Source organism: Chiloscyllium punctatum, chromosome 36 (assembly GCF_047496795.1).
Source record: "Chiloscyllium punctatum isolate Juve2018m chromosome 36, sChiPun1.3, whole genome shotgun sequence".
Classification (NCBI taxonomy): Eukaryota; Metazoa; Chordata; class Chondrichthyes; order Orectolobiformes; family Hemiscylliidae; genus Chiloscyllium; species Chiloscyllium punctatum.
In genome coordinates this window covers 56,348,553-56,372,198 of record NC_092774.1, presented here as the reverse complement: position 1 = coordinate 56,372,198, position 23,646 = coordinate 56,348,553, and the positions used below count along the sequence as shown (strand labels likewise).

The window sequence follows — 23,646 nt, the reverse complement described above, 5'->3', positions numbered from 1 at the left end:
ATGTAAGTTCATAGTCCCTTGAAAGTGGAGTCGCAGGTAGACAGGACAGTGCAGAAGGTGTTTGGTATGCTTGTGCTTTTTTGGACAGTTTGGATGTAGGATTGGGAGGTCATGTTGCGACTGTAGAAGACATTGGTTAGGCAAGGTTTGGAGTGTTGCAAGCAATTCTGGTACCAGTGATCCCACCCTGACACACCATAAACCAGAGATAGTGACTGAAATTGATTCTGATACAGAATCAAATAATTAAATCCCTGCAGTGCAGGAAGAGGCCATTTGGCCCATTGAATGCATTGGGTATAGGAGTTGGGAGGTCACGTTGCAGCTGTACAGGACATTGGTTCAGCCACTTTAGGAATGTTGCATTCGATTCTGGTCTCCCTGCTCTAGGATAGGAAAACTGTTGTGAAATCTGAAAGGGCACAGAAAAGATTGATAAGGATGTCACCAGGGTTGGAGGGTTTATGGTATAAAGAGAGGCTGAATAGGATGGGGCTGTTTCTCTGGAGTGTCGGAGGCTCAGGGTGACCTTAAAGAGGTTCGTAAAGTCATAAGGGGCATGGATAGAGTAAATGGTCCAAAGGAAGTGGTGGAGTCTGGTACAATTAAAACATTTAAAAGGCATCTGAATGAGTGTGTGAATAAGAAGGGTTCGGAGGGATATGGGTGAAATGCTGGCAAATAGGTCACTAGATTTATATAGGAAAGCATAGATGTGTTGGATTAAAAAGTCTGTTTGTATATCTCTATGTATATTTGTTAACAGATGCTTTATTTCTGTTGATGTAAATATCGTTATAAATCATAGCTGGGTACTAATACTTAGATGCAAGGGAGAGGGAATTTCTCAAGTGGGGCACAAGAAGAATCCTGGGAGATCCCTAATTCTGGTTTACTATCTAATGAACAAACTTTAAGCATGAGCACCAAATGTTCGTTTATGTCTAATTTTGTTTCATTGTCCTTGTTTTATTCCCTGCTACGATGACCCAAACAGCCTGGATGGTTGACAGGCTAAGAGATGTGGGTTGGGCCTTGATTGACTGAATGTTTTATTATTCTGGAAGCTGTAAAAGGGGGTCAAAGGCTTCAGCAGAAGTCCAGCAGAGCTGAGAACAGATGACATTTCACTCTGTGGGAACAGGGAGATCAACAGGAGAACAGTGAAATCAGTATCTGAAATCTGAGCTGACACCATACTACTCTGTGATCTGTGCTTCGATTAGCAGGGCCAACCCTCTACCTTTACAGACCTTCCCATTCAATTTGAATACCATGTACCCACTCAATATTCAGGATCCAATCCTTGGCATCGTGAAGCCATGCCTCTGTCAGGAGTCTTAGATCATATTCTCTTCAATGTGTACAGTCAATTCATCCACTTTTGTTACAATGCAGCACACATTCAGACATACAGTCTTCAGTTTCGATTGTTGTGATCTTTTCAATCCAGTTTTGATTGTTGGGACATTTATTCTCCTTGTCCCTTTCTATCATTCTCTAATGTTCATTTTCCACATCATTACATTGCTCACCTGTCTTGATTTGAATTGACCGTGAGAAATGCAGGTTTATACATTCACAGGAATAGAAACAGGAGTAGGCCATTTGGCCCATTGCGCCTACTCCACTATTCATAAAGATCATGGATGACCAATCCATCGTCTCAGCTCCACTTATCTGCACTATCCCGACTACCCTAAATTCCTCCCTTGCAAAATCCCGTTGAACTGTGTCTTGAATATGGTTACTACTCTTGCTTCCTTGGACAAGGAATTCCATGGCTTCACCACTCTCTGGGAAAGGAATTTCTCCACCTCTATCTACTCCACTCCCTCTAATCTTGTGACCTAGTCTCACCTACCAGCAGAAATGACTAGATAAACTGGGGCTGGGTGGCATGCTCTTTGGATGGGTCAGTGTGGATTTGATGGGATGAATGGCCGGTTTCCACACAGGAGGGCTTCTATGATTAACCGCAGTTGTGTGTGCCCCAGATCACAAACCCAGAATCTCCCACCTTCTACAAATGGAAAGACAAGTCCCACCCTGCCCTCTTGTGTGTGTGTGTTATCTAACTGCTTAATAATTTCTCGTGAATACAGCTCACACCTCCTGCTGCTGCCAGTAACCTTTACAATGCTAATGAAACAATGCAATACCTGCAGTACTGAAAATCGTAAGGCTTCTAATGATACCAGTTCCTGATTCACTGTTCCTTCTGATGTACAGCATTGGAAATATAATGGTAGAGGATGAATGCAATGAGCAGTTTAAAACAAAAACCCACCTAACCCTTCACTCGGCTCAGGACGCTTTACTTAAAACACTTCTTCCTCACATTTCAACAACTTCCCATTTTCCACCAAAATCCTAGATGCACTCACTCACTCAACTGCTGTATCACAAATGAAAGATTTCATTGTAGCTTCTGCTCCCAGTAAGGGCAAAACATCTTTGAAAGTTGCTCTGAAAGTCCAGTCTTCACAATGACATTTCTGCTTTCCTTCAGTTGAAATTGTCTGTGCTGACCAGATATTCCGAATTAACATAGTTCCATTTGTCAGCACTTAGCCTGTATCCCTCTCAATTCACCCTACTACCAGATGCCTTTTAAAATATTGTAATTATACCAGTCTCCACCACTTCTTCTGGCAGCTCATTCCATGCTCGATTCACCCTCGGTGTGAGATAGTTATCCATAAGGTTCCTTTTAAATATTTCCCCTCTCACCTCAAACCTATGCCCTCTAGTTTTGGACTCCCCTACTATGTAGAAATGCTCTTGGCTATTCACCCTATCCATGCTCCTTATGAACTTCTAAAAGTCACCCCTCGGCCTCCAATGCTCCAGGGAAAACAGCCCCGACCTATTTAGCCTCTCCATATAGCTCAAACCCTCCAACTCTGGCAGTAGCCTTGTAAATCTTTGTCAAACCCTTTCAAAGGTTCACAACACTTTTCCTGTAGCAGGGTAACCAGAACTGAACACAGTATTCCAAAAGAGGCCCAATTAATGTCCAGTACAGGGGCAACATGACCTCCCAACATCTGCACGGAAATGCACTGACTTATAAAAGCAAGCATAACATACTACATTCTTCGCTAGCCTGTCTACCTGCGACTCCACTTTCAAGAAAATATGAAGCAGCACTCCAAGTTATCTTTATTCAACAACACGCCCCATTAACTTTGCAGATCCTGCCCTGATCTGTCTTTCCAAAATCCAAATTTCAAAATGGGGCTGAAAATCTTAATTAACGTGATTGAATGGTGGAGTAGATCTGATGGGCTGAATGTCCTAATTTCAGCACCTATGTCGTATGTTCTCTAGTTGTCCTGGACACAGAGGGAGAGAATTGGGAGCAGGAATAGGTCATTTGGCCGTTCCAGTCGGCACCAACATTCAACAGTTCATAACTGGACATGAGTATACCTGCATCCAGGTGGATAGGCTGGGATTTGTTTCAGGATAAAGTGAGGACTGCAGATGCTGGAGATCAGAGCTGAAAATGTGTTGCTGGAAAAGCGCAGCAGGTCAGGCAGCATCCAAGGAATAGGAGAATCGACGTTTCGGGCATCAGCCCTTCTTCAGGAATGAGGAAAGTGTGTCCAGCAGGCTAAAATAAAAGGTAGGGAGGAGGGACTTGGGGGTGGGGCGTTGGGAATGTGATAGGTGGAGGGAGGTCAAGGTGAGGGTGATAGGCCGGAGTGGGGTGGGGGCGGAGAGGTCAGGAAGAAGATTGCAGGTTAGGAAGGCCGTGCTGAGTTTGAGGGATTTGACTGAGGCAAGGTGGGGCGAGGGGAAATGAGGAAACTGGAGAAATCTGAGTTCATCCCTTGTGGTTGGAGGGTTCCCAGGCGGAAGATGAGGCGCTCTTCCTTCAACCGTCGTGTTGCCATGGTCTGGCGATGAAGGAGTCCAAGGACCTGCATGTCCTTGGTGGAGTGGGAGTGGAAGTTGAAGTGTTGGGCTACGGGGTGGTTGGGTTGGTTGGTCCGGGTGTCCCAGAGGTGTTCTCTGAAACGTTCTGCAAGTAGGCGGCCTGTCTGCGTTTTGGCTGAAAAAAATCTTCCTTATCTCATCCCAGCATTTCTTGCCACAGAGAACTGTGCAGCAGAGTTCATGTATATATTTCCTTGTATGGTATTTTGTAAATAACATTCGTTTGCTGGTTGTTTGTATCGGGTATTTCAGGTTCATTAGCCGCTGATCAAGTGTGTTGGTAGGTTTATGGGCCACCATGCTGCTGAGAGGTTTAAGTTGTCTGGACATCATTTCCCAGATGTCTTTAACGTAAAGTAATGTGGCTACATTTTCTGCAGACGTTGTGTCTGCTTGTGTCAGTTTGTTGATGTGAAATCATCACACTGGGTTTATTGGGTAGGCAAAAGTGAGGACTGCAGATGCTGGAAACCAGAGTTTAGATCAGAGTGGTGCTGGAAAAGCACAGCAGGTCAGACAGCTTCCGAGGAGCAGGAAAATCGACGTTTCGGGCAAAAGCCCTTCATCAGGAATAAAGGCAGGACCCCTCCAGGGTAGAGAGATAAATTGGGGGTTGCTGGGCCGAAGGGAGCAAAAAGTACAATAGGTGAAATGGGGGTGGGGATGGAGGTGACACGTCAGAGGAGGGTGGAGCGGATAGGTGGGAAGGGAGATTGGCAGGTAGGACAGGTCATGAGGATAACGCTGAGCTGGAAGGTTGGAACTTAGGTAAGGTGGGGGAGGGTAAATGAGGAAACTGATGAAGTCCGCATTGATGGCCTGGGGTTGAATGTCTCTGAGGTGGTCTCGTGGTTTGGCTTCGGCGCTCTTACCGCCGCTGTCTGGGAAGCAATTTTCGGGGGGTTTATAGGTTGCCCGTTCTTCTCAAATGCGCTGCACAGTTATTTATTGATCTTCGTAGTTCCTGGGTGCTGCAGTGTGTCGTGGCTCGTTGAGATTCTGTCCTAATTCAGATTTATTTGTATGTGTCGGGATGATTGCTTCTGTCGTTAAGTTCTTGGTTCGCGTGCGTTGTTTTCCGGTAGACGCTGTTTTGAATTTACCATTGACTGTTCGCTCTACTGTGACATCTAGAAATGGCACTTTGTTGTTGTTCTCCTCTTTTGTGAATTTTATGCCAGTAAGGAGATTGTTGATGGTGTTGTAGGTTTCCTCTAATTTGTTTCATTTTCTGATGACAAAAGTGTCATTGCTGTACCAGTCCCAAAGTTTGGGTTGGATCGTCGAAAGGGCTGTTTGTTCGAGTCTCTGCATTATTGCTTCTGCTAGGAATCCTGATACTGTTGGTTTCATGGGTGTTTCGTTGATTTGTTTGTCGGGCTTGTTACTGAATATGAAGTGGGTGGTAAGGCACAGTTGAACGAGCTTGACAGTGCTATCTTTGCTGATGAAGTTGGTGCTGTGTTTGTATCTTTGGTTCTTCGAGAAGTGTCTTCAGTTTTCTTTGGCCACGTTGATGTTAATGGATTGAATAGGGCTGTTATGTCAAAGGACATCATTATTCCATCCCCTTCTATCTTTGTGTCTTTGGCGTTCAGGAATTCTTGGATGGAGTAAATGGTGTGGTGTGAATCTTCGACTTGGTTGTTTTAGTCTTCAGTAGAGGCCTTTGACTAGTCTGTATATTGGTGTTCCAAGTAGTGAGACTATGGGCCTGAGGGGGTTTGGGGGGCGGGGGGGGGGGGGGGGGGGGGGCTCCTGGTTTGTAAAGGAGGAGAACAACAACAAAGTGCCATTCCTAGATGTCACAGTAAATCGAACAGTCAATGGGGAACTTCAAACTAGCATCTACAGAAAAACAACACACACAAACCAAATACTTAACCACAGAAGCAATCATCCCAACACCCACAAACGAGGCTGCATCAGGACATTATTTCAACGAGCCACTACACACTGCAGCACAGAGAAACTACGAAGAACAAAAGAGAAATACATATATAGTGTATTTAAGGAGAACGTGTCCCCAATAAAACCAGTCCGCCGACTTCTCATTGATGCTTCCAAGCTGACTCTCAAAAATTCGGTTTTTCCCACCATTCTTTCCTGTTTATTTTTTGTGGGTTTTTTTAAAGCTTCCTCTGACTGAGTTGTGAAGTTATGTTGTGGCTGTACAGGACATTGGTTAGACCACTTTTGGAATATTGTGTGTAATTCTGGTCTCCCTCCTATCAGAAGGATATTGTGAAATTTGAAAGGGTTCTGAAGCACCAATGGGTCCACAGAGGGGAAGAGGCCCTTCTGCTGCCCTGAGTGTGGGAAGGCCTTCAACAATTCCTCCGCCCTGCTGAAGCACCAGTGTGTCCACCCTGGGGAGAGGCCCTTCAGCTCGCCCAAGTGTGGGAAGAGGTTCATATTTTCCTGCAACTTGTGGAAGCACCAGCAGGGGCACCAACACTCCCAGCAATCAGATCCCACCGGTTACGCTGCCTTGGGTCACCCCCCAGGATTGATCATCCTGCCAGAGGGTACAGTGGGAGAGTAGGTGGGCTGTTTTTGTTTTCTGTTGGACTGCAATTGCCTCCCCTACACCCCACAACCACAACCCCATGGTGGCTCACGAATTGCACTGCTGCCTCATGGCACCAAGAACCCAGGAATAATTCCACCGTTCGGGATCTGTGTGCAATTTAGGGAGGGTAGGAAAATGGATCTGACTGGGTTACTCTTCGGAAGATCAGTGCAGATGTGTTGGGCTGAAGGACCTGTTTCCACATTGTAGGAGTTCTACGATCCTATGAGCTTTGCTGTCAGTGGACAATGCTGCTCATTGAGCCAGGGACTGCACATTGCCAAATGAAATGATCCAGAGGAACCTAAGACCGCAAGACCATCAGAGCAGAAGTTAAGCCATTCGGCCTGTCGAGTCAACTCTGTCATTCGTTAGTGACAAAAGTAGCGCAGATGAGATTAGCGTCAGTGTGAAAACAGGCCATTTGTCTCAACAAGTCCACACCGACCCTCCGAAGGGTAACCCATTGAGACCCATTTCCCTCTGACTAATGTACCTAACTCTATGGGCAATTAAGCATGGCCAATCCACAAGACCTGCACATCTTTGGTTTATGGAAGAAAACAGGATCACCCAGAGAAAGCCCACACAGACGCTGGGAGAAAGTGCAAACTCCTCACATACAGCCACCCAAGGCTGCAATCAAACCTGGGCCCCTGGCACTATGAGGCTGCAGTGGTAACCACTGAGCCACTACATACTGCGTGCAAAAGAAGGAAAGCAAGAGGTTGGGAGAATACAGCAAGCCAGGCAGCACCAGGATGTGGAGTAGTCAGCGTTTTGGGTATTAACCCTTCTTCAGGACTGAAACGTTGACTTCTCTATGAGAAACGATTTACGAGAATGTTGCTGGGGGTTGGAGGATTTGAACTACAGGGAGAGGCTGAATAGGCTGGGACTGTTTTCACTGGACCATCAGAGGCAGAGGAGTGACCTAATAGTGGTTACAAAATCATGAGGGGCATGGACAGGGTAATAGACAAGGTCTTTTCCCTGGGATGGGGGAGTCCAGAACTAGAGGGCAGAGGTTTAGGGGTAAGAGGCAAAATATATTACATGGACAACTTCTTCATGCAGAGGGTGGGATATATATGAAATGAGCTGCCAGAGTATATGGGTCAGGTGCTGTCAAATGGGAGTAGATTAATATAGGATATCAGGTCAGCATGGACAAGTTGGACCGAAGGGTCTGTTTCCATGCTGTACGTGTCTCTGACTACTGGTCCTGATGTAACTTTAAAATAGAGTCCAAGTAACTTTGAATAGTTCAATCTTGTTGAGCTCACCTCCTGAAAAGTTTCAGATGAATCCCTCTGAGCGATACTGTTTAAACATGCTGAGTTGGACAAAGTATCCCATCAAGTTCAACACAAACAAAGAAGTCAGAAGTCAGAACACCAAGGGAACCAGAACTGAGAGAGATCTAGGGTTGCGGGTTAGTAGCTCCGAGAAAATTGAGTTGTGGGTAGACAGGGTGGTGAAGAAGGCTTTTGGCATGCTTGCTTTCATTGGTCAGAGCATTGAGCACAGGAGTTGGGACGTCTTGTTGCAGCTGTCACACAACAACGATTGGCGTGGCCCTGCCCCCCTCTGACTGGCTGTCCCTTTGAATATCTGGGGGAAGATTAGACCCACCTGCCTGTGTTTGGCTCTTTTGTACTTATGCAAATAATTTTAAACATTGTAACATTACCCGCATACACCACTTCCTCTGACAGTTCATTCTTCACACGAACCACCTTCAATGTAAAAATCGTTGCCCCCACCCCCGTCCTTTTTAAATCTCTCATCTTAAAAATATACTCCCAAACTTTGAACTCCCCTACCCTTCAGGAAAAGACACTGGTTATTCACCTTAGCTTTGTCCCTGATGACTTCATAAACCTCCATAACCTCCAACCTCAACCTTCTACACTCCAGTGAAAAAAGTCCCAGCCTATGCCGTCTATAAATCATTCTGGCAACATCATAGTTAAAAAAAGGTGAGCTTTAAGAATTGACTGAAAGAGCAGTGAAGATTCAACCAGCTGACAGTGGATCTTGAAATCACATGTAGATCAGGTTCGGAAAGCAGGAAACCAGATAAGTTTTTACAACAAACCACAACAGTTTCATCATTAGATTCTTAATTCCAGATTTATATTGAATCCAGATTCCACCATCTGCCGTGGTACATTTTGAACCCAGGTCCCCAGAACATTACCTGGGTGAATAGTCTGGTGACAAGAAAGTCAGCCATCACCTCCACTGGACACATTGGCTTATTGTGTTTAGAGGTAACAAAGGAGCAAGAGGTTTCAGCAGCTGCTAAGTTGTTGATATTACACAAGGGAACATCAGCATTCTCATTAATGGCACATACTGAAGCCAGGACCCTGTTTCAGAGGTAAGGGCTCGGGAACCATACGAAATAGGAACTGCAAAATTCCATTCAACCCCTTGAGCCTGCTTCTCCATTCAATAGGATTGTGGCTGATCTGACATTCTCCACATGCAGTTTCCTGCCCTTTTCCTGTAACTGTTCATCCCCAGACTGATCACGAATCTGGTAAAAACAATGACTGCAGATGCTGAAAACCAAATACTGGATTAGTGGTGCTGGAAGAGCACAGCGATCCTAGTTTTAAGTGTGACATGAAGGCTGTCAACAGAGTTATTGGGACGGGGGAGGGGGGAGCTCAGGTCGAACTTGGGGACTAAAACAATGGCTTCACACTTCACAATATTTAACTAAGGGAATGTTTATAGTTTATAGCTAAAAATTCCTGAAGAAGGGCTCATGCCCGAAACGTGGGTTCTCCTGCTCATGGGATGCTGCATGACCTGCTGCGCTTTACCAGCAACACGTTTTCTGCTCTGATCTCCAGCATCTTCAGTCCTGACTTTCTCCGAGAGAATCCCATGGAGTCTCACAGAGTGACACAGATGGACAGCACGGAAACAGACCCTTCAGTCCAACTCATCCATGCAGCCCAGATATCCTAACCTAATCTAGCCCCATATGCCAGCACTTGGCACAAATCCCCATAAAACCTTCCTATTCATATACACGTCCAGATGCATTTAAAATGCTGTAATTATACAGCCTCCACCACTTACTCCAGCAGCTCATGCCATCCATGCATCACCCTCTGCGTGAAAAGGTTGCCACTTAAGTCCCTTCTATATCTTTCCCCTCCCCTCCCTAAAACTATGCCCTGTAGTTCTGGACTCCCCCATCCCAAGGAAAAGAACTTGTCTATTTGCCCTCTCCATATCCCTCATGATTATATAAACCTCTATAAGGTCACCCCTTAGCATCCGACGCTCCAGAGAAAACAGACTATTCAGCCTTGCCCTACAGCCCAACCCTCCAATCCTGGCAACATCCTTGTAAATCTTTTCTGCACCTTTTCTAGTCTCATAACATCTTTCCAATAGGAACCAGACCAAAATTACATGCAATATTCCAAACGTGGCCTGACCAAAGTTCTGTACAGTGGCAACATGAGCTCCCAACATCTATCCTCGATGCTCTGACCAACAAAGGAATGCACACCAAACGCTTTCTTTACTACCCAATCTGCCTGCGTCTCTACTTTTAAGGAACTATCAACCTGAACTCCAAGGTCTCTTTGCTCAGCAACACTTCCAAGGAACTTACCATTAAGTGTAAAAGTCCTGCTCTGATTTGGTTTTCCAAAATGCAGCACCTCATATTTATCGACATTAACCTCCATCTGCCACTTCTCAGCCCTTTGGCCCATCTGATCAACGTCCCGTTGTAATCTGAGGTAACCTTCTTTGCTGTCCACTACACCTCCAATTTTGGTGTGATCTACAAACTTACTAACGATACCTCCTCCGTTCACATACAAATCATTTATATAACTGACAAAAAGTAGCGGACCCAGCATCGATCCTTGTGATACACCATTGGTCACATGCCTTCAGTCTGAAAAGCAACCCTCCATCACCACGCTCTGTCTTCTTTCTTCTAACCAGTTCTGTATCCAAATGGCTCGTTGTCCCTGCATGCCATGCGATTAAACCTTGCTCACCAGTCTCCCATGAGGAACCTTGATGAACGCCTTCCTGAAGTCCATATAGATCACATCCATTGCTCTGCCCTCATTAATCCACTTTGTACTTCTTCAAGAAACTCAATCATGTTCGTAAGACATGATTTCCCAAGCATAAAGCCATGCTGACTATCCCTAATCAATTCTTCCCTTTCCAAGTGCATGTAAACTCTGTCTCTCAGGATTCTCTCCAAAAACTTGCCCATCACGGATGTCTGGCTCACCGGTCTATATTTCCCTGGCTTTTCCTGACCACCTTTCTTAAATAGTAGCACCATGTTAGTCACCCTCTAGCCTTCCGGCACCTCACCTGTGACTATTGATGATACAAATATCTCATTGAGAGGCCCAGCAATCACTTCCCCAGTTTCCCATAGAGTGAAAGGGTACTCCTGATCAGGTCCTTGGGATTTATCCACTTTTATGCATTTCAAGATATCTAGCAATTTCTCATCTGCCATATGGACATTTTTTTTCAACATGTCACCATCTACTTTCTCACATTCTATATATTCCATGCCCTTCTCGACAGTAAACACTGATGCATAATATCCGTTCAGTATTCCTGCCCCCCACCCCGCCACGATCTACTGCAGCTCCACATAAAGGCCGCCTTGCTGATCTTTGAGGGGCCCTATTCTCTTCCTTGTTATCCTTTTGTCCTTAACGTATTTATAAAAAAAACCCTTTGGGTTATCCTTATCTCATGTCCCCTTTTTGCCCTCATGATTTCTCTCTTAAGTATGCTCGTACTGCCTTTCTTCTCTTAGGATTCACTCGATCTCTCTGTCGATACCTGACGTATGCATCCTTCTTTATCTTAACCAAAATCTCAATTTCTCTGGTCATCCAGCATTCCCTACACCGACCAGCCTTTCCTTTCACCCGAACAGGAATATACTGTGTGTGGATTCTTGATATCTCATATTTGAAGGCTTCCCATTTTCCAGCAGTCCTTTAACCTGCGAACAACTGCCCCCAATCAGCTTTTGAAAGATCTTGCCTCATACTTGAGTCTTCCTCCAATTTAGAATTTCAACCTTTAGATCTGATATATTATTTTCAATCACTGTTGTAATGTTAATAGAATTATGGTTGCTGACCCTTAGGTTTTGCACCCTCGCCAGTATGTAGATCCTCATTGTGAATTAGAAAATTTCCTTGTACACACTTAACAAATTTCTCTATTTGGCGGATAAGTAAATGGGCAGGAGTTGTATCTAGGGTCAACACTTCCTTCATTCCTATCAACCCTAACCCAATAGTCCAACGGCACTTTACCTTGCAACTGCCAAATGTGTGACACCAGCCCATTTACCTGCTCCCTCCTCACTATCCAAGGGCCCAAACTTACCTTCCAGGTGAAGCAGCACATTACCTGCTCTTCCCACAACCCAATCTACTGCATTTGCTGCTCACAATGTGGTCTCATCTACAATGGGGAAAACGAAGCCTAAACTGGGTGACTGCTGCACAGAACATCTACGTTCTGCCCGCAAAAAGAACCTGTGCTTCCAGTTGCCTGCCAATTCCACGCCCTACCCTGTTCCCTGGCCAACATCTCTGTCTCAGGTTTACTGCAGTGTTCCAGCGAAGCTCAGCACCAGCAGAACGAAGAGCACCGAATATTACACTTGGGGACCATACATCCTCCGGTCCCAATATCGAATTCAATAATTCTAGGGCCTGAAATCCATAGTATCCTCGTCCCTTCCACACACACCAAGCCTTGTTATCACACAGTCTGTCATTACACACTGCCTATTCTGAGCCACGAACAGTCTCCATTCACCCTCCCACGCGGATCGTTATCAACTCCTTTTTCTGTCCAACAGTTCTTCCTTCTCTTTGGGCTCTGTCCTGATCTCCGCCTTCCTCCCACAATATCTCCTGCATATAAACCGACATTTTCCCAATCACCATCTGTTCTGTGGAAGGGTCACCGGCAACTCCTGTTTTTTGTTCCTGATATACAGCACCCGCAGTTCTTTCAGATTTTTATTGAGAGAGAGTTGGAAATTGTTTCGAGAGACAGAAGGAGACGGGGGAGAGACAGAACAGACATGAACTGTTGATCTCCGTTGTTATTCAAAACGTAAAATCATTGCAGTGCGATCACTTCCCTTAAGCATGAACAGAGTCAGCTGGTCATCCGTGAGCTTGTGGCGCAACGGTAGCGCGTCTGACTCCAGATCAGAAAGTTACGTGTTCGAATCACGTCAGGCTCACAGGAGCAGATCGGGAAATATGTTGAGCCAAAACTTTCGATCACACGTGAATCTTTGCTGTCAGTTTGATTTGTGAACACTGTGTCAGGGAGGTGGTGTGCCCAAGGCAGTCCGATCTTAATTAACGAAGCGGCTTTTGAGAAAATTCATCGGGCATTTTTGCTCAGGTCAATTTAAGGAATGATGGTTCGCCTGGGATTGGAACCCGGGAACTCTCACACGGCTGCATATGCTCGAAGACCCGAATCTCCAGCATCTGCAGTCGTCACTTTCACCCTGTATGGGGTGAATGTTCTATGCCGCGTCCTTTGAATCTCTTAAAATCTTTCCTCCTCACCCTAAACCTATACCCTCTAGTTTTGGAATACCTCTACCCTGAGGTAAAGGCAGGAATGTTGAGAAGCCAGACAAAATAGTGGGTGGCACAGTGGCACAGTGGCAAGCACTGCTGCCTCACAGCACCGGAGACCCGGGTTCAATTCCCGCCTCAGGCGACTGACTGTGTGGAGTTTGCACGTTCTCCCCGTGTCTGCGTGGGTTTCCTCCGGGTGCTCCGGTTTCCTCCCGCAGTCCAAAGATGTGCAGGTCAGGTGAATTGGCCATGCTAAATTTCCCGTAGTGTTAGGTAAGGGGTAGATGTAGATGTAGATGTAGATGTAGAGGTATGGGTGGGTTACGCTTCGGCGGGGCGATGTGGACTGGTTGGGCCCTTCGGGCCTGTTTATAAACTGTAAGTAATCTAATCTAATCTAAAATGCAAAAGTAATGAAACGTGAAGGCACGGGGGGGAAAATGGCGTTGGCATTTTTCTCTCGTATTCGCATTAGGACACTTAAAATTTGTCATGATCTGGAGGTGCCCGTGTTGGACTGGGGTGTACAAAGTTAAAAATCACACAACATCAGGTTACAGTCCAATCGGCTTGTTTAGAAACACTTAGCTTTCGGAGCGCTGCTCCTTCATCAGGCGGTTGTGGAGTAGAAGATCATAAATTCTGTGTTACCATGTTATTCTCCACAACCACCTGATGAAGGGGCAGCGCTCCAAAAACCCGTCCTTCCAAATAAGTCTGTTGGACTATAACCAGGAGTTTTGTGATTTTTAACTTTAAAATTTGTCGGTAACACCAGCATCGTGACAGAGCATACTGAGCATGCTCCGCGGTGTCAGTAAGAACTGCGCCTACTCCTGGGTGTCCGCAGAAAAGGCGCACGAGCTCCTTTCCATGGACCAATGGAGAACCTTGGAGGATCCGAAGGAGTCTGGTCCTCCTGCCAATCAGAGTCGGCCGTTGTCGAAATGCGGAAGTTGGACCGTGAGCTCTGAAGCCACTGATGCTGATCTTTTGTCACTGAATGAAGATTAAACCTCACCCCAGACTATAAATTCCTTCCTCTGTCTAAAATTTGTGAGTATAATAGTGTTTTTGTCACCACGTTTTCCATTTTCTTTTCATTCTGGGGTTTAATTATTGATTTGTAGCAACTGAAAGGAAAGAGTGAATCGAGGGAGGGGACAGACTCTGAAAAAGTTGATCCAGGTCTGTGTCTCACTTTGCAAACGCAGTGCCACAATGTGAAGGTATAACCTTTGATGTATGTAATTAAAAAAGCAGAAAGGAGGTGCATTGTTGATGTAGTGATATGTTGAGTTGTGGTGAAAGTGTGATGCTGGAGATCAGAGTTGAAAAGTGTGGTGCTGGCAAACCACAGCAGGTAAGGCAGCAACTGAGGAGAAGAGTCGACGTTTCGGGCACGAGCTCTTCATCAGGAAAGATGTGTGGATGGACAAAGGGGTCTCAACGTCCTTCGAAACCAGTTACTGCCAGTTGTCAGACAGGTGCAGCAAGCAATGAGCAAAGCAAGTGATATATTAGCAAGAGGAATTGAGTTCAGAAGTGTGGATGTCTTTCTGCAGTTAGGCCGGTCATTAAATGTATTCAAGGCTGAGTTCATTTGACTTTGATGAACAAAGAAGTGGATGGTTTTGGAGGAAGGCAAGAAAATGGTTTTAAGAACAGGAAAGAACAGTTACAGAGTCGTACAGCACAGAAACAGACCCTTCAATCCAACTAGTCCATGCTGACTATATTCACAAACTAAACTAGTCCCACCTGCCAATGTTTGGCCCATATCCTTCTGAAACTTTTCTATTCGTGCACTTATTCAAAGTTATTTTAAATGTTGTTACTGTAGCTTCATTCACTACTTCCTCTGGACATTGATTTGACACACACTCCACTCTCTTAAACGAAAAATGTGCTCCTTGTGTCTTTTTAAAATTTTTCTCCTCTCACATTAAAAAGATTGCTCCCTATTCTTGAAACAACAGCTGATATTGTCCTCATCTATGCCCCTCGTGATTTTATAAACCTGAATAAGGTCACCTCTCGACCTCCTATGTTCCAGTGAAAAAGCTCCAGCCTATTCACTTAGATGTAAGTAGATCCATATTCAGTTATGATCTGTCAATGTTTGTGCAGGCGCGAAAGACCAAATGGCCAATTCCTGCTCCCAATTCTCTCACTGTGGCCAGGACAGCAAGAGACCATAAGACATAGGAGCAGAAATTAGGCCATTCAGCCCATCAGGTCTGTTCATACCATTCAATCGTGACTGATAGGTTTCTCAACCCCATTCTCCCGGGCTCTCCCTGGAACTCTTCATCCCCATGATACTCAGGAACCTATCTACCTCAGTCTGAAATATCCTCGGTGACCTGGCCTCTACAACCTTCTGCAGAAACGAATTCCATAGATTCCCAACTCTTTCACTGAAGAAGTATCTCCTTATCTGCGTTCTAAAATGCCCTCCCTTTACTCAAAAGCTGTGCCCTCAGGTCCTAGTCTCTCCTACGAATGGAAACATCCTCTGAAAGTCGACTCTGTCCAGGCCAGTCAGTATTCTGTATGTTTCCATTTGATCCCCCTGAGTGTGGGCCTGTTAATCAGCATGAAACAGACCCTTCAGGATGAGGTACAGCAGGGATTAGGTTCAGCAATGAGAGAATGGAGGGAGAGTATATGGGACAGAGACTTTCAGCTTCTAGGGAATAAGAGAGGAAAGAGAGTTTAGCATAAATTAGAATTGATCGGATGGGTCAAGGAGTGGCAGATGGGGTTTAATTCAGTGGAATGTGAGGAGCTGCATTTTGGTCCAGCAATCCAGGCAGGACTGACACAGTTAAGGGGAGTGTCGCGGAACAAAGAGACCTTGGAGTGCAGGTTCATAGTTTCTTGAAGGTGGAGTCTTACATAGACAGTATAGTGAACAAGGTGTTTGGTATGCTTTCCTTTATTGGTCAGAGCATTCAGTATAGGAAATGGGAGATCATTTTGCGGCTGTACAGGACATTGGTTAGGCCACTTTTGGAATACTGCATTCAATTCTGGTCTCTGTGATGTAGGGAAGATGTTATGAAACTTTGAGAGGGGTCAGAAAATATTTAGAAGGCTGTTGCCAGATTTGGAGGGTTTGAGCTGCAGGAAGAGGCTGAATAGGCCAGGGAGATATTTTCTTTGGAGCATCAGAGGCTGAGTGGTAACCTTGAAAGAAGTTTATAAGGGGCATGGTTACGCTGAATACCCAAGGTCTTTTCTCCATGGTAGGGGAGTCCAGAACTAAAGGGGCAGAAGTTTAAGGTGAATAGGGAAAGGGACCTGAGGGGCAACATATTTTCAGATAGAGGGTGGAACATGTATGGAACGAACTGCCAGAGGAAGTGAGGAGGCTGGTACAATGACAACATTTAAAAGCCACTGGATGGGTACTTGAATAGGAAGGGTTTAGAGGGATGAGTCAAATGCTGGCAAACGGGTCTAGATTAGTTTGTGATATATAGTTGGCACGGATGAGTTGGGCCAAAGGGTCTGTTTCTATGCTGTATGACTTTAATCATCTTCAGTGAAAGTAGAAGTGTTGCTGTGAAGACTGGACTTTCAGAGCAGCTTTCAAAAATGTTTTGTCCTTACTCAGAGCAGAAGAAGTTACAATGAAATCTTTCATTTGTGAGACAGCAACTGAGTGAATGAGTACATCTGGGATTTGGTGGAAAGTGGGAATTCATTGCACTGTGGGGATGAAATCCTACCCTATCCAGTCATTTCTGCTGGTAGATGAGACTAGGCCCCAAGATTAGGGGAAGTAGATTTAGGACAGAGATGAGGAGGAACTGCTTTTCCTGGGAATAGTGAAACTATGGCAGTCTCTGCCCAAGGAAACAGAGAAGGCAGCTTCCTTAAGTATATTCAAGACACAATTAGATGGGTTTCTGCATAATTGGGGAATTAAGGATAGTTGGGACACTGCAGGCAGGAGGAGCTGAGATGATGGATAGATCCACCATAATCTTAATCAATGGCAGAGCAGGCAGGACGGGCCAAATGGCTGACTCCTGCTTCTATTACTATGAACCTAGAACCCTGCATTTCCCATGGCTAACCCAACTAACCTGCACATCCCTGGACACTATGGGCAATTTAGCCTGGCCAATCCAAATCAAGGCTGGTGAGCAATGTTGTGATGTGGAAATGAACATCAGAGAATGATAGAAAGGGACAAGGAGAGTAAATATACCAGCAATCAAAACTGGATTCAGAAGATCACAAAAACTGAAACTAAAAACTGAATGTGAGCTGCATTGTAACAGAAGTGAAATGAATTGACTGAACACATTGAAGAGAATAATTATGATCTGAGACTCCTTACAGGGACATGGCTTCAGGATGGCAAGGACTGGATCCTGAATATCGAGGGGGTAGTCAAATGGGAAGCTTAGTAAAGGTAGAGGGTTGGTACTGCTCATCAAAGCACTGATCACAGGGTAGTTTGGTGTCAGCTTGGATTTCAGGTCCAGATTTCTCTGTCCTCTGTTGATCTCCCTGTTCCCACAGAGTAAGATGTTGGTCTGTTCTCAGCTCTGCTGGATTTCTGCTGAAGCTTTAACACACCCTTTTACACGTTTGGGAAAAATAAAACATTTAGTCAATCGAGACCCAATCCATAATCTCCCAGACTGTCAACCAGTCCAAGTAAATCTGAAGTAGGGGTCTCCCAGGACTCTGATAGTGCTCTACCTGAGGAATTCTCTCTCCCTTACATCTAACTATTAATATCCAGCTATGATTTACAACCATACTTGCACCAACAGAAATAAAGCATCTGTTATCAAATAGACATATAGATAGACAGCAGGGAAACAGGGTTTCTCTGTTACACACATAGAACCACACTCTCCATGGGGATGAATTTGTATTTGAAGCATTACATTTGCAGATACATTCTATTTTGCACAAAAATTCTAAATTGGAGGAAGGACAAATGTGACGGTATTAGGCAAGAAGTTTCAAAAGCTGATTGTGCGCAAATGTTTGCAGGTAAAGGGTCGCTGGAAAATGGGAAGCCTTCAGGACTGTGATAACTAGAGTCCAGAGAAAGTATATTCTTCTTAGGGTGAAAGGAAAGGCTGGTAGGTATAGGGAATGATTAGATGATTAGATTACTTACAGTGTGGAAACAGGCCCTTCGGCCCAACAAGTCCACACCGCCCCGCCAAAGCGCAACCCACCCATACCCCTAACCGAACACTACGGGCAATTTAGCATGGCCAATTCACCTGACCTGCACATCTTTGGACTGTGGGAGGAAACCAGAGCACCCGGAGGAAACCCACGCAGACACGGGGAGAATGTGCAAACTCCACACAGTCAGTCGCCTGAGGCAGGAATTGAACCCAGGTCTCTGGCGCTGTGAGGCAGCAGTGGATGACTGGAGAAATTGTGGGTTTGGTTAAGAAAATGAAGGAAGCATATGTCAGGTATAGACAGGATAGATCGAATGAAGCCTTACAGTATAAAGGCAGTCGGAGTATACTTAAGAGAGAAATCAGGAGGGGAAAACAGGGGACATGAGATAGCTTTGGCAACTAGAATTAAGGAGAATCCAAAGGGTTTTTACAAATACATTAAGGACAAAAGAATAAGTAGGGAGAGAATAGGGCCCCTCAAAGATCAGCAAGGTGGCCTTTGTGTGGAACCGCTGGAGATGGGAGAGATACTAAACGGGTATTTTGCATCAGCGTTTACTGTGGAAAAGGACGTGGAAGACATAGAATGTAGGGAACTAGATGGTGACATCTTGAAAAATGTCCATATTACAGAGGAGCAAGTGCTGGATGTCTTGAAATGAATAAAAGTGGATAAATCCCCAGGACCTGATCAAGTGTACCCTAGAACTCTGTGGGAATCTAGAGAAGTGATTGTTGGGCCTCTTGCTGAGATATTTGTATCATTGATAGTCACAGGTGAGGTGTCGGAAGACTGGAGGTTGAATAATGTTGTGCCACTGTTAAAGAAAGGTGGTAAAGACAAGCCATGGAACTATAGACCAGTGAGCCAGACGTCGGTGTTCTTGGAGGGAATCGAACTGAGGGACAAGATGTACATGTATTGGAAAGGCAAGGACTGATTAGGGATAGTCAACATGGCTTTACGTGTGGGAAATCATGTCTCACAAACTTGAATGAGTTTTTTTGAAGAACTAACGAAGGGAACTGATGAGGGCAGAGAATAGATGTGATCTATATGGACTTCAGTAAGGTGTTCGACAAGGGTCCCCATGGGAGACTGGTGAGCAAGGTTAGATCTCATGGAATACAGGGAGAACTTGCCATTTGGATACAGAACTGGCTCAAAGGTAGAAGGTGGTGGTGGAGGGTTGTTTTTCAGACAGGAGGCCTGTGACCAGTGGAGTGCCACAAGGATCTGTGCTGGTTCCACTACTTTTCATCATTTATATAAATGATTTGGATGTGAGCATAAGAGGTATAGCTATACGTTTGCTGATGACACTAAAATTGGAGGTGTAGTGGACAGCGAAGAAGGTTACCTCAGATTAGAACGAGATCTTGATCAGATGGGCCAATGGGCTGAGAAGTGGCAGATGGAGTTTAATTCAGATAAATGTGAGGAGCTGCATTTTGGGAAAGCAAATCTTAGCAATACTTATACACTTAATGGTAAGGTCCTAGAGAGTGTTGCTGAACAAAGAGGTCTTGGACTGCAGTTTCACAGCTCCTTGAAAGTGGAGTCGCAGGTAGTGAAGAAAAGGATAGTGATTGGATAGTGAAGAAGGCATTTGGTCTGCTTTCCTTTAATAGTCAGAGTATTGAGTACAGGAATTTGGAGGTCATGTTGCGGCTGCACAGGACACTGTTGGAATATTACATGCAGTTCTGGTCTCCTTCCTATCGGAAAGATGTTGTGAAACTTGAAAGGGTTCAGAAAATATGTACAAGGATGTTGCTAGGATTGGAAGATTTGAGCTATAGGGAGAGGTTAAATAGGCTAGGGCTGTTTTCCCTGGAGCGTCAGAGGCTAAGGGGTGATCTTACAGAGATTTATAAAATCATGAGGGGCTTGGAAAGGATAAATGGACAAAGTCTTTCCCCTGGGGTGGGGGAGTCCAGAACTAGAGGGTATAGGTTTAGTGTGAAAGGGACCTAAAGAGGCAACTTCTTCACTCAGAGGGTGGTATGTGTATGGAATGAGCCACCAGAGGAAGTGGTGGAGGCTAGTCTGGATGGGCATATGAATAGGAAGAATTTGGAGGGATATGGGCAAGTTGCTGGCAGGTGGGACTTGATTGGGTTGGGTTATCTGGTCGTCATGGATGAGTTGGACTGAAGGGTCTGTTTCCCTGCTGTCCATCTATGACTGTATAACTCTAAATGCACAATGTGCTGGCAGTCAATGCAGGCAGCCAATACATGTAATATTTTGTAAATTTCAGTTTGCAAATCGAAGCGGGCTGACTCAAGATTGGGATACAGACAGATTCTGACCTCACTCCTTTCATGCATTATCTGACCTGAGATGTCACCTTTTCTTATAAAACCTTACGTTATCTCGAGAAGGAGCTGACAGGAAGTTCTGGGACTTGCATATTATTGATACCTGCAACCTATTCTAAAAGATGAAAGACTTAACAATCCAGGTTTGTTCAGTATATAATTTCAGTGGCAGGACACTGTAATGTTTTTCCATAAATTCTGTGTCTTATGATCTTGTACTCCACAACCAACTGAATAAGACGCAGCACTCCGAAAGCCGGTGCTTTGAAATAAACTTGGACTGTAATCTGGTATTGTGTTATCTGTAACTTTGTCCATGTTGGGGTGGATTCGCCATGTTAAATGACCCGTAGTGTTCTGTTTTGGACGGGTTCAGGTGGATTTGCAGTGTTCTGTTACCCATATTGTCAAGGGATGTGCAGGTTAGGGTGGATTGGCTGTGCTAACTTAACCTACACACCCCTGGGCACTATGGGTAAGATGGATTCACTGTGCTCAATTCACTCTGTCATTAAGAGACTGGTGCGTGTAAGGAATGAGTTGCCAGAGGAAATGGTGGATGCTTGTACAATTATGACATTTGAAAGGCATGTGGATAAAAATATAAAATCGAAGGGTTTAGAGGGTTGTGGGCCAAATGCTGGCAAATGGGTCTAGATTAATTTAGAATATTTGGTTGGTATCGACGAGTTGGACTGTTTCCATGCTGTATATCTCTGACTCTGGCTTGCCACATCTGTATGTTCAGTTTCTCCCTGGTGTCGGTTTTAATGCCTTTGATGTCTCATTTTGCTCTTTCCTTTCCAGGGATGTTAACCACTTCATGTCTGGTTGTTCCTCAAGAACTTGCATTGCAGGTTCACCCTGAACTGACACTATTTTTTGAGCTTCCCAAAATCAGACCTGCTCACTCTCAGCAGTGGACTTATCCAAAATTCAGAGAGATGTCAGTCTTGAAGTTTTTGCTGTTCTGCCCCTGTAAGATCCTGAATAAACACTTTCAAGAGAATTAGTTAGAGTGGTGTGAGAACAGAGGGGGAGAGAGAGTGGGATGGTGCTTTCAATTTTCAGTGTGGAATAACAAAAGAAAAGAATGTTCTGCAGAAAGTAGAACTGCTTGTTCTGAATTTCTACCTTGCACTGACAGTCATGACTTTTGTCATCTCTTTTTACAAAGCATTTGATGATCTGAAGACGGAAGTTTCAAAATCAACAGATGAAGGGCTGATGCCTGAAACATCAACTTTCCTGCTCCTCAGATGCTGCCGGACCTGTTGTGCTTTTCCAGCGCCGCACTGTTCAACTCTGACTCTCCAGCTTCTGCAGTCCTCACTTCGACGTCAATGTCCGACGGTCACTCAATCCATCAGGACTGCAACAATTTTTGACCGTGATTCTGTGAGAAGGAGCAAAGCCTTTTGGTTCCTGTTGAAGCACGTCTTCAGCATCAATGGGACTGGATGAGAGACCCTACTGTTGCAGCGCACTGATTGTGAAACCTGAAGCAGTTATACGGCCTGGAAAGAGGAATTCACGGCAGGGAGGGGCTGTACATGTGTTTGTGTGCAGCTGAAGCTTCGGCCATGGAGAAACCCAATGGATCCCGCCCTGTGCAGAAACCGTGGAAGTGTGGCGACTGCGGAAAAGGCTTCCGTGTCCCTTCTATCCTGGAGACTCATCAGCGCAGTCATACTGGGGAGAGGCCATTCACCTGCCCCGAGTGCGGAAAGGGCTTCAGCTATGCCTCCGACCTGGTGAGGCACCAGCGGGTCCACAGCAGGGAGAGGCCCTTCAGCTGCCCCAAATGCGGGAAGGCCTTCAGCAATTCCTCCGACCTGGTGAGGCACCAGCGGGTCCACACAGGGGAAAGGCCCTTCAGCTGCCCCGAGTGTGGGAAGGGCTATACCCAGGCCTCCACCCTGCTGGCCCACAGGCAGGGGCACACGGGAGAGAGGCCGTTCTTCTGCACTGAGTGTGGGAAGGCCTTCAGCAATTCCTCAATCCTGCTGGCCCACCGGCAGGTGCATACTGGGGAGAGGCAGTTCACCTGCTCTCAGTGTGAGAAGGGCTTTACCCGCGCTTCCCATCTGAGGAGACACCAGCGAGTTCATGTGCCATCGCAGGGGGATTAAAGAAGGGATAGCCAATTGCCTTATTGACTGGACTATCAACCCAGTTCCAGGGACTGCCAGGTTTGAATCCCGCCGTGGCAGATGGTGGAATTGGATTTCGGTCAGAAATCTGGAGTTCAGAACCTAATGAAGAAATGAATGTTTGGGGGACATCACCCATCTGATTCACTCACATCCCTTTTTAGGGAAAGAAACTGCTAATGTGGGAAAGGATTCACTCAGTCGTCCCAGCTGCATCCTTTACCCGGTCTGGCCTACTCATAACTCCAGACCCACAACAGCATGGTTGACTCTTCATTGCCCACCACTGCCATCGGTCATTGAGTGGGGAAAGACTTAATTGTTTACAGGGTATGGGTTGAAATTGCTGAGTGAGGCAATACCTCCTACAGTTAAGGCTGTACCAAGGATCCAATTACAAACTGACAACTCGGTGGTGACCATAGTAAAGAAGGTGAGGTGGTGTGGGGTGGGGGTGCACGCTTTGACCTTAAGCTGTTTAAAAAGCAGCTACTTTTTCTACACCGTTTTGCTGGGGGGGGGGGGGGGGGGGGGAGAGAGATCTGAAACTGTAACAACGTTGGGTCACAATAAAGGTTACCTGAACTTATCGCCGGGCTCAGACTCACATTGAAGGCTTTGAGCTCCAAGATGTTTTTGTTTTAAAGCTGCTCATTTCATTTCAGCCTCCTGCACTAAGTTTCCAATGTCATGTATCGGATGGAGCAGTGAATGAGTAGCTAGTATCGTTAGAAGTTGTAAATTTTTCAGAAGTGCAGGTACTGCACCGTTTCATCAGCATTGTATAGTTTATTGGCAGCAGCGGGTGATGTGGGCTGGGTTCACTGGAAACGGTGTGG

General features: G+C 45.5%; 1 protein-coding gene and 1 non-coding gene across 4 annotated transcripts in view; both read left to right on the top strand.

The window, feature by feature from the left end:
* Positions 1-23,646, top strand: part of LOC140460513 (uncharacterized) — a 191,136-nt gene that overhangs the window by 108,748 nt on the left and 58,742 nt on the right. The window contains exon 1 of one of the 3 annotated variants that reach the window (XR_011954140.1): positions 14,134-14,214. The exons of 1 other annotated variant lie outside the window; for it this stretch is intronic. The gene's annotated coding sequence lies outside the window, so the exon portion shown is untranslated. Of the gene's footprint in view, positions 1-14,133; positions 14,215-23,646 lie in introns of those variants that run through there. One more of the 3 variants, XR_011954136.1, reaches the window with a different exon arrangement.
* Positions 12,735-12,806, top strand: trnaw-cca (transfer RNA tryptophan (anticodon CCA)). The gene has a single exon. It is a non-coding gene; the product is annotated as a tRNA-Trp (tRNA).